General features: G+C 42.2%; 1 protein-coding gene across 3 annotated transcripts in view; it reads left to right on the top strand.

Moving 5' to 3' along the window:
- NFE2L2 (nuclear factor, erythroid 2 like 2) overlaps nucleotides 1-13,769 on the top strand; it is a 35,501-nt gene that overhangs the window by 16,640 nt on the left and 5,092 nt on the right. The window lies entirely within an intron of this gene.

Genomic DNA, 13,769 nt, shown 5'->3' with positions numbered 1-13,769 from the left:
GGAAAAATAAGTAAATGTAAAACCAGAAACATTGTTAAGATCTTTTGTTAATTCTTTATTCTGGAAGGCAGCTACATTTCATGTGATCATATCCGTGAGATGTGTTGTAATGTATATTGTGTTCATCACTTCTGATATCTCATTAATAATTTTAAGTTTTTGGTTAAATGTTAAAATATTTTTTGATATATTGTATTACACATATTGCTAAAATTAAATTCACTTGTTTCTTTTTTGTCTTTTTAGTAAGGCTACTAAAATTTTTAAATGACACATGTGGCTTGTGTTATATTTCTATTGGACAGTACTACTTTAGAGCATCTATTACAGGTAGCTAAAATTAGCTTGTTTTAAAATTCAAAATTAGGGGCGCCTGGCTGGCTCAGTCAGTAGAGCATGTGACTCTTGATCTTGGGGGTGTGAGTTCGAGCCCCACATTGGGTGTAGAGATTACTTAAAGAAAATAAAAGCTTAAAAAAAGAAATAAGTAAAATTCAAAATTAGATTTGAGACTTGCATTTTGGATATCATAGAACCAGAGGTATTTAGAGGAAGGGATCTCAGGAGTTCCCTAACCCAGCCCTGTCCTTTGGCAGAGAAAGAAACCGAGGCTAAAAGATAAGGTAGAATGGTATGATTAGGTGGGGACTGGAACCTGATGTTCTTGATGGCCTCCTGCTTTGGGTCCACGGTTTGCTTGGCCTTGGAACCTGGTGGGCATCAGGGCTGCAAAAATCTGAAAACTCCTCCCAGAGCCAGACTGAAGAAAAGGCCTTTAAGAAAAAATTATTTTGAGTGGTAAGGAAAAATAATTTTTTTGCTTTGCCTACCAGTGGATGGACAAGAGAGTCAATTCCGTGTTTGACATGTATTTTTGTTGGGCAGAATAATGAATGATACAGTCATGGGGAATAGTAATAAGGTAAAAATAATTCCCACGCTTTGTGTGAACATTTACTTTGGGAGCCTCCATACATCTGGCTTTCATGTTTTAATTTAAGAAATTCTTGGGACACCTGTGTGGCTCAGTCGGTTGAGCGTCCGACTTTGGCTCAGGTCATGATCTCACGAACGTGAGCTCAAGCCCCATGCCGGGGCTCTATGCTGGCAGCTCAGAGCCTGGAGCCTGCTTGGAATTCTGTGTCTCCTTCTCTCTCTGCCCCTCCCCTGCTCATGCTCTCTCTCTCTCTTTCTCTCTCTGTCAAAAATAAACATTAAAAAATTTTTTTTTAATTAAAAAAAAAAGAAAGAAATCCTTTTCCCAAAGCCAGAGATTTTAAACCAGACCCACAGCTTTTGTCCTGGAAAAACAGACAAAGAGCTCTTGACTTCACGTGTTTATCATTTAGGCAGGTCGTCTGCGGTCACTTGGTAAAAGTCTAGGCCTGCTTTATGGTATTGTTTCTTTACAAGTGTAGCAAAACAGATTTAAAGGAAGAAACCACCAACAAACTAAAAGGAACACCCTTTGAGCAAACCCGAATTGTATTTGTTTTGAGGAGTGGAAGAAGAAGGGAAGGCATTATGATTTACTAAATGGCGATTTGATTTATGAGTATGTCCGTCAGATCAGAGGAGGCTGCTTGTGCCTAAAGTGCAGGTGACAAGTGGGCGACCTTTGATTTAACATTTAGCCTTTCTCAACCTCCATTTCTTCATCTCACTGATCTTCACACTTAGTGTGAGGATTACATGACATAAGAATGCAAGTGAAAGTGTTTTGTGATCTTAAAGCACTACAGATGTGTGGGCGGGTGTCTGCAGGGCCTTCGCCGCCGCAATGCAGGACTATTTCTTGGGTCACGCTTGCTCTCGGTGAACACTTGGATGATTCTTTCAAATTTGGAATGTGCATTTGGTGGGTACATGACCTTGACTCCGTGATTTGGGGATTCTTGGGGGTCCACACTGGTTCTGAGTTGCTTTTGTTGTAGCAGAGATGATCTGCCTGAAGGGGGCTTAGTTCTGTTATATTGATCAGGGACACAGTCTTTAGGAAACTACATGGTATTTAGAGCTCGGCTGTGAGGGAAGGAAAGTTTTGTACAGAAAAATGCACATTAGACATTTGTCACGTAGCAGGGTTTTATAGGCCATTAGTTTGGCCACAGGGTTCAATGCCATACAACAGTTTGTAAAGGTCTGTTTTCAAACTAATTCCTAATACTTTTTGAGTCTTAAGAGAAATTGCAATAGAAAGTCTATTTTAAAATCTAATTTGTGTTAGGTTTGACCATATGACCTCTTCGGGGCTGCTTCATGAAACGAGAGACAGGTCGGATACTCATTTAGCATCTCTTGGCCTCAGGAACCTCATTTATAAACCTGGGGTTTAGACTATGGTCTCCAAGATCACTGTCAGCTTTCCTTTTTCCCTTTGTAGTTTACCTTGTCTGAGAAAGGCGGAGTCACTGACTTTGCCCGACATGTTTTGGTATTTCAGCTATTGAGACCTTGCCCAGCCTCTGTCTTACCTGTCTGTGCCATACCCTTTCCTTTTTTTTGCTACTGCAGATGCTCTGCTGGCTCCTAAGGTACCATCCAAGGTTAAGTTGGCTAGAGCAAGGCCAGACGTAGACTGGTGTTTAAAGAAATGATGCTTGCTAGCCAACCAACTGTGTAATATTCATTCTCCTCTGTAGCCTTAGTTTCACAGTGAAGATAGAGGGAGGGACTGGTTTGAAGTGATTCCAGAATTAACATAGGGGACCTTGTACAGTTAGTATGTATTTGTTGTGTGGGTACTATGTCCCCGTGATGCAAGCTATGAAGGACACACGAGTGGGGAAATGGGCAGTCCCACATGTGGCTACAACCTCCGTGTAGAACTGTTGAGCAGTATCTGTCATGATTATAAATACAGATGCAGTTGACCCTTGAACAACACAGCTTTGAACTGTGCAGGTCCACTTATACACACGTTTTTTGGATAAGTGTATTTTCTCTCTTTTCTGATTTTCATAATAACATTTTCTTTTCTCTAGCTTACTATATTGTAAGAATACGTATATAATGCATATAACATACAAAGTAGGTGTTAATCTACCATTTGTTACCAGTAAGGCTTCTGGTTTTTGAACATGGATTTTTGACTGGGGGAGGGGAGGTCAGTGCCACTAATTCCCACATTGTTCAAGGCTCAACTGTACTGTTTGACCCGGCAGTTCCACTTATGATTATTTATTCCGTAGATGTCTCCACACATTTTTATGAAATGATTTGTGCACAAGGATATTCATTGTAGCATTAATTTGTAATAGCAAAAGATTCAAAATATCTTAAAAGCCCAATGAGGGACTGATTAAATAATTATATTATTAAATAATATATTATGCTAGTGCACCTTTATGATGAAGCACTGCTCAGCCATTAAAAATAATGGAAGCAGGGTTGGGGGAGGCCTGGGTGGCTCAGTCAGTTAAGCCTCCAACTTTGGCTCAGGTTATGATCTCGCGATTCGTGAGTTCAAGCCTTTGTGTTGGGCTCTGTGTTGACAGCTCAGAGCCTGGAGCCTGTTTCGGATTCTGTGTCTCCCTCTCTGACCCTCCCCCGCTCGATGCTCTGTCTCTCTCTCTCCTTCAAAAGTAAAAAAACAAAAAAAAAAAAAAAGTGGAACAAGGGCACCTGGCCAGCTCAGTTGGTGGAGTATGTGACTGTTGATCTCAGGATTGTAAGTTCAAGTGCCTCGCTGGGCGTAGAGATGACTTAAAAATAAAATCTTTTTAAAAAAAATAATGGAACAACTCTATGCCCTGATTTAGAACAGTCTCTAAAATACATTAGTAAGTGTGAAACACTATGATTATATGCTGTTTGTATGTGTGTGTTTAATAGAATATCTTCCTAAGAAAACACAAAAAATTGATGCCAGCAGTTGCCTTGGGGAAAGGTAACTGGGATATTACTTTCGCAACTTTTAAATTTTTTTCCACATATGTTATCTATGTTAAAAAAGACATTGTCGGGGCGCCTGGGTGGCTTGGTCGGTTAAGCGTCTGACTTCAGCTCAGGTCATGATCTCACGGTCCGTGAGTTCGAGCCCCACGTCGGGCTCTGTGCTGACAGCTCAGAGCCTGGAGCCTGTTTCAGATTCTGTGTCTCCCTCTCTCTCTGCCCCCCCCCCCCCCCCCCCCCCCCCCCCCCCCCCCCCCCCCGTTCATGCTCTGTCTCTCTCTGTCTCAAAAATAAATAAACGTTAAAAAAAAAAAAAAAGACATTGTCATGCTCTGCAGGAGTTTACAGTTTAGCCAGACCATTATAAGAAAGCCCAGATAAGACATATCGAGTACAGGGTCAATATTGTCTTTATGGGAAGATAGATTTAAATGCTGACCTCTCCTGGTGCAGCTAAGTTGACCTGATTTAGCCATGAGTCATCAGGATAGGCAGGTCCAAGTGTCAGGAGGGACAGCTTCCAGGTCTTCATGTCCTGCCTGAGGGGAGGGTACTGGGGCTAAAGCAGTTTCCAGACCTTGTCCTGGTGCGGCATGAGCGCCAAGGAGCGGCACCACGGCTTGGGAAGAGCCTGGCAGGCCCGGAATCATTTCTGGGTTGGAGTCCTGGCTCTGCCACCTGCCGAACATGTGATTTGGGGCAGTGCTGGTCGGTGCCCAAAGCCTAAATGTGCTCATCCCTAAACGAAGACGAACCACCTCCCTCAGGCCACCGCAGTGAGGCTGGAATGAGATGCCACCTGCGAACACCCTGTAAACCATGAAGTGCCTGGCAAACACCAGCTGTAATAGAAGCTGTTGGGTATCTGCAGGCTGGCAACGTACAGCAAGAGATGCTAATTTAAAAATGAAATTGAAGCAAAAATGTATCTTTTTCCCTCTGTCAAATAACTTGACAGGAGCTGTAAAGTGGAGGTTAGGTGGTTTTGGCATCCTTGACCTGTCACCTTGGGCCAAGTCATTTCATCCTCTGGCCCGTTTCCCTATTGGAAAAATGAAAGGGGCTGTCTGTGTGAGTCCTGTGGTCCCTTCCAGTTGTAACATTCCGTGACAGACATTGTGGCATTAGCAGTGATACGCAGCTCAGCTGAGATGAGTCACACTGACCGAAAAGTCCAAATGGGAGGAGAAAGTCTCTGGGTGGTGGGAATTTTCCTCATGCTGGAGGATCTGAGTCTCTGGAGAGAGGGGGTGAGACACTGCCGCCATCAAGAGGGGAGACTGAGAGGGGTGCCTGGGTGGCTCCGTCGGTTAAGCATCTGACTTTTGGCTCAAGTCATGATCTCACTGTTTGGGAGTTCAAGCCCCGCGTCGGGCTCTGTGCTGACAGCTCGGAGCCTGGAGCCTGCTTCAGATTCTATGTCTCCCTCTCTGCCCCTCCCCCTTTTGTGCTCTGTCTCTTAATGAATAAACGTTAAAAAAAATGTAAAAATAAAAAGGAGGGGAGACCAAGAATGCATAAAGCGAGTGGCAATGTATTCATTGTTCTCTGTTCTCTCCATCTCCATAACCTCCTTTGCTTTCGAATGTTTCCTTGGATTAGACCTTTGGAAACCAGGCTTAACCCTTGTTTATTGAGTAGGACATTCATACAGTTGTGACCGCAGTGTGGTCTTTCTGTGCATTTAGTGACACTTGCCTTCGTGCTGCCTTGCTCCTATACACTTCTCATCATGTCGAAAATTAGATCAGAGACTATCTTATTTATCTTTGTGTCCCCAGCAACTAGCATGGTTCCTGGCACCTGAGAGGTGATCTGTACACGTGTATTATTAGATGGGTAGATGGACTGATGATCTATTGGAGGGCAGTATGTACACGAATCTTGTTGATCTTGACTACCACTACCATTATTATAGCTACCACCACCCTTCGAGTAAAAATGAGGTTTTAGCCTTTAGTGGCTTATTATTTCTAGAAATATTTCATACTCGCAAAAGAGTGCATGCTAAAAAAGCGTAAACAGACCCCGTAAGAATGTATTTTAACAGAATCTACAGTTTAAAAAAAGGCTAAGGGTTTTAGGCAGTTTATATAGATTATAGTATATAATAGTATATACTATATAGTATATCTAATATTCAACACCACCCCCACCACAGCACACAAGGTCTTTGGCTTGTAGCAATAAACAGTATAAAGTACTTACTCAGCCTGAAAGCCTGGGTGACTACCCTGATTCTTACTTTCTAAAGCTAACGGTACACAGTGAAATCTGAAAAGAAACTTTAAGATTGACATAACTTCTTTTTACAAACGCAGGACCCAAGGAGGGAAAAGTATCACACAGGGCATTTAGAAGTAGCGGAAGTGGCTGTAAAGAGCCCCACCAGTTGGGTGGTGGCAGTTGGGTCGTGCTGGATGGAGCACTGTTCTCCCTCACCGTGGCCTCCCGGCCTCCCCGGAGGAGGGAGGGCCACCAGGATGAGTAGGCGGGGCTGTTCGACCTCCAGGGGGATAGCTGAGCCGTGTAGGGAGACCACACCCAGTGAATTTCAGGGTACATTAGGTAAAGTCGGTTGAGGAGTTAGACCCAGTGCTCCAGAAGGTTCTCTTGTGCCGCGCCTCTGTGTGTGTGTGTGTGTGTGTGTGTGTGTGTTTTCCAGTAGAATCATTCTAATAGTGATGGAAGACGTACTCACAAAGTTCCTTTCATGTGTGGAGGACAGCATCCAGAACTGAATATATACATGCTTGTTAAAAAATGGGGAAGGGATTAGAAAAATGTATTCTGAAGTTTGCTTACCAAACCAAGCCATTCTCTTGGCAAACTCCTCGTAACCCTTATAGAAGCCTTTCCAGGCATGGCAGCATCATCTGCTCAAATACAGACCGCCAAAAAAAGAAGTCTTTTGGGGTCCAGGTGTGAAAGTTCTCATGGAAAAGCTGGAGCCAGTGCACTTTTTATAGCAGGTGGGATCACCTACCTTTATTGGAAATTAACTGCCCTTTCTGATTTCTTTTTGGCTAAACAGCTATATATCTCTTGAGAAAATCAACAGTCCCAAGTTCCTATTCAGTTCACTTACCAGTTTTGCTTTATCTTTGTACAATTTTTGCAGCTTGCAGACAAGCATAATGGGTGAGAGTTCCAGTAAACTGGCTGGATTGTATTTCTTAGATTGAGTCATTGCTGAGAAACTTGCTTGTGAACAGGAAGCAGCCCATGAAAATGTCTGTACATAGTAACATGCCAGACTGAGGAAACTGGACTGTTCTCTAGTTGAAAGACAAAAGGGTGGAAGGATGGGTCCACTACTCGGGGAATAGCAAACTTGTGATCTCGGGTTTTAACTTGTTGAATAATTCATCTCTTGGTGTATGTTTGAAAATGTTTATTCTGTCAGAAATGGCTGGTTGTTAGAGATTGAGGGAATAATCCTTAGTAAGTTTTCTCTAGAAGGAAAACTTGGACTATTGGTAACTATTACCACCTACTAGGATCTCTGCTGACACATAACTGCTTACTAGGCCAGTTATTTTTAAAAATGGAGTTGTAGTTACACAGAAATTAACTCAGTGACATTTACACTTGGCCTAGATGGCTTTATGACCCCTTCCATCTCTAACATTCTGTGATTTTATATATTTACACACACACACACAGACGCACGCCTTGTGATTCATTTTAATTACCTACTTCGTAATTATTATAGCAATATATTTAAAAGTTAGCACATCAGTCCAGTAGAACTAAAAATACTTGACTGTGGGCAAACTAAAAAGAATAACCTGTCCTCTGTCTTCTCTAGAATGCTCACTGTAAAAACAATGGGCATTGTTTGTGTATCTTCCTGTAATGAAGCAGTGGGAGAGATGCAAAGAGAAGTAAATAGGCAGATAACTATTTATGAAATATAATCATCGTCAGTGAGATGTATTTTAAAAATACACCTGCTCGGTGTCATTTTACTTTGTTTAGCAAGGATTGTGACTTGTGAACTAAGGAGTAACTTGTTATTTGATCAATTCTTCAAAATTCACATGCACTTGGTTGTTTTTGTAACCACCGGTAGCTTTCATTTGATGTGATTCATGTTCCATCTGGTTTTGCTCAAAACTATTTGAGCAGCTTCAGTGGAGAAAATATTAAACCAGATTTACTTTTTACGTGAATAATATAACCACCGGGGCATAATCCATCTAAAGACTGAAGTGTATGGGGAAAAAATTACCAAAAAAAAACCCCATAAACTCTGAATGTCAGTAATTAATATTTGAACAAAGTAATTAATATTTCAAAGAGATCTCAGGGGAATAAAATTTAAAAGACATTATTTTCATGCTGGAAGTACATGATTTTAAGGGGTAGCTTGACATCAATTTGCTCTTACACAGTGAAGTTGGAAATGAGGAGGGGCACGGAGGTGGCTCAGGTGGTTGAGCATCCGACACTTGATTTAGGCTCAGGTCTTGATCTCACCGTTCAGAGTTCAAGCCCCGAGTTGGGCTCTGCGCTGACAGTGGGAGGCCTGCTTGGGATTCTCTCTCTGCCCCTCCCCCTTGCACAGGCACGGGCTTTCTCTCTTTCTCAAAAAAAACTTAAAAAAAATTTTTTTTTAATTTGGAAATGAGCAGCTTTTATTTTCTACTTACATTTTTAGTAGTCTGTGCAGTTTTTTTTAAGTTTATTGGTGAAATTTATTTTTATAAACAAACCTCCTACCACCTTCCCATCCTAAAGACAAAATAAAGGATGGGAGAGGGAGGGGAGGACACTGGGTTGGGAGGTGCAAGCCTCATTGACACGTGTGAATATATTATAGAAACCATCTTATTTTTCATTTCAAATACTTCCCCAAAGCCTCAGTTTACAGAATTACCTTAAGAGAAAATGATGCTATCTTGCCTTATCTTTTCTGGTTTTTTTGGATCATCTGAGCATGAAAAATGCTGGTTTGTTCAAGGTACAAAACCTTATTTTGAGAGCGAGAGCAGGGTAGGGGCAGAGAGAGGGAGAAAGAGAATTGTAAGCAGGCTCCAAGTTGTCAGTACAAAGCCTGATACAGAGCTCGAGCTCCTGAACCATGAGATCATGACTTGAGCCAAAATCAAAAGTCGGATGCTTAACCGACTGAGCCACCCAGGCACCCCTGAAGACATATTTAATATGGGATTCAGTGTTCAAGCCTCTCTTCTTTCTTTATCCTAGAACAAAGATACTTGTTTCGAAGTGGTATGAGTTAATAAACCAACTTCAGATTCCCCATAAAACATGTAATAGATTACACAGATGGCAAATGATGATATATACATTTTAAATATGAATATTTCCGTTGGACCAGATGGTGATTTAATGCGAATTGTCAAACATTTATGTTTCTTATTAAATTGTCATCTTTTGTGTAAGCCAAGCTACCAGCATAATTTGCAACACACTCAGGAATCACTAAAGGACAACAACAAAAAAGTCAGATGCTAAGTGGCTCCATATGGTCTGTGAAGGCTCCCATCCAGCGCCTCAGTTGCTCTGGGAAGTTTTTCCCAGGTCTTCAGGAAAAATACCTGTTGGAATGCTGTGGAAAACCATCCCCCTGCTTTCCTCTCCATCCCCAGACTCTACCGATCTGCCATTTTACCTGGTGGCCTGCCTTTTTGGGGGCCTGGAAAGGATAAGAAGCTCTTCTTTCTCAGGGCCTCAGGTTTATGTGCCAAAGAGCAGTTTTAGCTTTTCCTTAGGCATTTCCCTTCCCCGCTGTCCTGCGTCCTGTTCTTGTTTGTTATAGGCTCCACCCGGACTACTTCCTCTTAGATGGTTCACGAGCCTTGCAGAGGTGGGTCATTTGTGGAGTAAGTCATGTGCCTAGTCACAGGGTTCCTTGCAGGAAATGCTCACTGCCTGTGAGGGTAGCACAGAACAGTCCCAAGCCCGTGGGGTTCCCCAACAGCAAGTCTTAGGTGGACACATTTCTGCTGTTCTCATTTTCAGCATAAAGCTTTGTTTCATACACCATCAAATCTCTGCAGGTTTTTTTCTTCTGAAGTTGAAGTGAAAATTTGAGTAACAGAGTATAATATGTTAAGGCCATGACAAGAAACCCATTGTTGCTTTATTCAAAATTTGATCAGAACATTTGTTTTAAGGAATTCAGGGTAGTTAAAACTACCATTGCTTTTATTTTCAAGCATAAGTTTTCTTTTAGAGACTTCTCATAGCAACAGTAAATAGTACATAAAATAAACTTTGGGGTGCCTGGGTGGCTCAGTCGGTTAAGTGTCCAACTTCGGCTCAGGTCATGATCTCACTGCTTGTGAGTTCAAGCCCCATGTCGGCCTCTGTACTGACAGCTCAGAGCCTGGAGCCTGCTTTGGATTTTGTGTGTCTGTCTCTCTCTGTCCCTCTCCCACTAGCACTCTGTCTCTCTCTTTCTCAAAAATAAACATTAAAAAAATAATAATAAAAATACACTTTAAAAGGGGCGCCTGGGTGGCTCAGTCGGTTGAGTGTCCTCTTGATTTCAGCTCAGGTCATGATCCCAGGATCATGAGATAGAGCCCAGTGTCAGGCTCTGCACTGGGTGTGGAACCTGCTTAAGATTCTGTCTCCCTCTGCCCCTCACCTGATGCGCTCGCTCGCTCTCTCTCTCTCAAAAATATATATATACAATTTTAAAAATTCAAAAAATAATAAACTTTAAATACAGAGGGGTGCCTGGGTGGCTCAGTCAGTTAAGTGTATCCAATTCTTGATTTTGGCTCAGGTCACAATCTCATGGTTTGTGGGATTGAGCCCCATGCACTGACAGCTCAGAGCCTGCTTGAGATTCTCTCTCTCCCTCTTTCTCTGCCCCTCCTCTATGTGCATACGTGCGTGCTCTCTCTCAAAATGAATAAACTTAAAAAAAAATACAGAGGAAAACCTCCGAGAACACTTTGAAACCTGCTTTGTCACCTGTGATCTCACTGAAGGCTGCCTGGCCTGCACTAAGAACAATTAGATGTCACATGAAACATCTTTTGGTGGCATTAATGGTGGAGACAGTAAGCTAGAGCGGTAGGAGCTGCTCTGCCCCCTAGGGTGCAGCATTGTTTCAGATCAGAGAAGAATGGGATGCTCAAGAGCTGATCCAAACGATTCAGGTTTTATTTTTCCTGTTTGTGGATGAGGATCCATTAAGGTGCCCTTTTCTGATCCTCTTATGGGAAATTTTAAGAAATTGAATTAGTTTGGCTGTGCATTGAAGGGTAGTCATATCAGGAATTGAATGGCTGTTGAATGGGTATATATGTGCTATCCATGCTTACATAAAAGTATAGGTTACTGTTTTTGTTTTCAACCCATGTTGCACAAGCCAGGGAGTCAATTTCAGACCCTCCCTGAGGAAGAACCGAGTAGCCTCCCTGCTGAATGTTTTTCAGGCTCCCAGTACAGTTAGGTCCACAGCTTCATTATTATCCATTGGCCTTGAGTTTGATCTTGCTTATATTACAGCAGGTATTAGAACCATCACTGTCAACATGCATAGCAACATTTGCATATACTTTACATATAGAGAGGTTTCTTTCACATCTCACTTGATCAGCCAACATCTGTATGGCAGGAGTGGGACAGAACAGTTATATACTAAATTTATAGCTAAACCATCTGAACCCACTCAAGCATCTCATCTGGTGGGGAGGGAAGGGGGAGAAAGGAAAGAATAGACTTGTATCAACTTTTGGTGTACTTGCCTCTGTTAATTTTAGAGTAAATTACATTAGACATTTTCTTTCAGCCCATAGGGCTGGGTTCTGGGGATCCTCTGGAATAGTCTGATTTGTGAGCAGGTGTTGGCAACATGAACTGCTTCGGCGTTCTTTCAGTTCTTTTATGAAAAAGTCAAAGCTGGATGTTGGTTTTTATCCTGAGATCTCTTAACAAGGAGAAGGCCCCGCCTAGGCATTCTGGGGAAATTCAGGAAGGGATGTGTCAGAGTGGTCCCTAGGTGCAGGGGCAAGTGTTTGGGTTTCTCTTTGATTCATCTTCTGAAGAGCTCAGCACACTGTCCACATCAGTTTTTGTTTTGTTTTGTTTTGTTTTTGGTGGGGGGCGGTGCTAGGAACAGGTAGTGCCTGTCTTATAGAGAGAAACTGGAGTTCAACTGAGACTGTGTGATCATGCATGCCTTTAAATTCTAGTGCTAGCATTTAGTGGGTGTGAATATACCGAACACCTCCTTAATACCTGGCTCCTTTAGCTCCAGCTTGGAGAAAGCCTAGATAGGATACCCCACTGTTCTAAATTCACTAAGAAGATATGGCCCAATCTAATTAGAATTTTAAAGTAGGTTTCTCTAATACCTTGGACCTTTCTCGTTCAACACCTTTGGATAAACATGTCCATTAGCATGAAAACCCATCATTTTTAAAATGGAAATTATTTTCATGTTTTGTGTTAGTGGGGAGTTCCCTGTGGAGATAGCCATGTATGAATAAATGCTCTGTGGTTGCTATTCTGTGTCGTGGCCAGGAAAGCGAATGAGGTGATGTGCTCAATCCAGCCTTCTGTAACCTGGCCACTTTTTCACATCCCCAAGATGTTAAAGCAGAGTATATATACGACAATGGATTTTATATCCTGCCCGGTTTGGGAACCACTGGCCAGTGATCAGATTATATTTTTTTTTAGTGTAGCTTGTGGTTAAAAAAGCATGAGTCCAGGATTGAGACTACCCAGGACATATCCCTGTATACTTCCTAGAAGTATCCCTTCTTTCTAAACCTCAGTATTTTTATCTGTAAAAAATAGGATGTATGTTATCTTCATATGGTTGTTTGCAGATTAATTTGTATATATATAAAGTACTTTGAACAATGCTTGGCATGTAGAAAGCCTTTAATAAACGTTGGCTTAAAAAGATACACGTTAGCCAGTTCTAAAGAGCTATAGACGGTGTTATAATTATACCTACTCTGTTTGCTGTAGACTCTTTAACACTGCTCAAGGCTAGAATACTGATAAACCCCATGGTCAGGAAGGGTTTCACAGCATTTAAGATTCTACCACCAGGGCTCGAATGCCATAGCCTCTGCTGTCCAAGTAGCTGTGCTGCCTTTAGGCTGGGTGGCCTGCCCCCTCCTTTGTTGGGTAAAAATAGCCTGACTGCTCAGTGAAGCAACAGCCATGTTATTTTTGTCCTTGGAGGCAGAAAGTAGAGTCTAGACGCACTGGGCAACCCTGTGCTGCCAGCCATCATCAGAAGCAAAACACATGTGATGTTTGTGCATAGTGTCTACTGGCTTTCAGGCCCCAACTGCCTTCCCCCCATGTCTTGATTTTTCCAGTCTCAGTCTCATTTTCTTATTTTCAGTATAGATGATTTCTTAAATGGAAAGTGATTTAAATTTCCTACCTGTGAAGACTTTTCCAAAAACTAAAGTTGTAAGTCAAAAAATTGGTTTTGACATATTTGTGGTTAGGAAAATCTGGACGTGGTACCTAGGCCTAGTTTTGTTATAGAGATCAAAATAACCATTCCTTCATTGTAAGATCTCCCCATGTCTTAAGCTTTCAGTACCTTCCATCCTTCAGTGGAACCATGGTTTTTTTTTTCTCCTGTGTGTGTGTGTGTGTGTGTGTGTGTTTAAGAGGGTTATCTGTGATTTCTCAGAAGTGAAACTAGTGGGTACTACCCCTTTTCCAGGGCCAGCCTCTTGCTTCACCCATGGGTCACAAGATTACCATTAGCTAGGACTTTTCAACGTTTATTTTTGGGACAGAGAGAGACAGAGCATGAACGGGGGAGGGGCAGAGAGAGAGGGAGACACAGAATCAGAAACAGGCTCCAGGCTCTGAGCCATCAGCCCAGAGCCTGACGCGGGGCTTGAACCCACGGA

Source organism: Prionailurus bengalensis, chromosome C1, assembly GCF_016509475.1.
Source record: "Prionailurus bengalensis isolate Pbe53 chromosome C1, Fcat_Pben_1.1_paternal_pri, whole genome shotgun sequence".
NCBI lineage: Eukaryota > Metazoa > Chordata > Mammalia > Carnivora > Felidae > Prionailurus > Prionailurus bengalensis.
The sequence above is the reverse complement of the archived record's forward strand: the minus strand, read 5'-3'. Positions and strand labels throughout refer to the sequence as shown.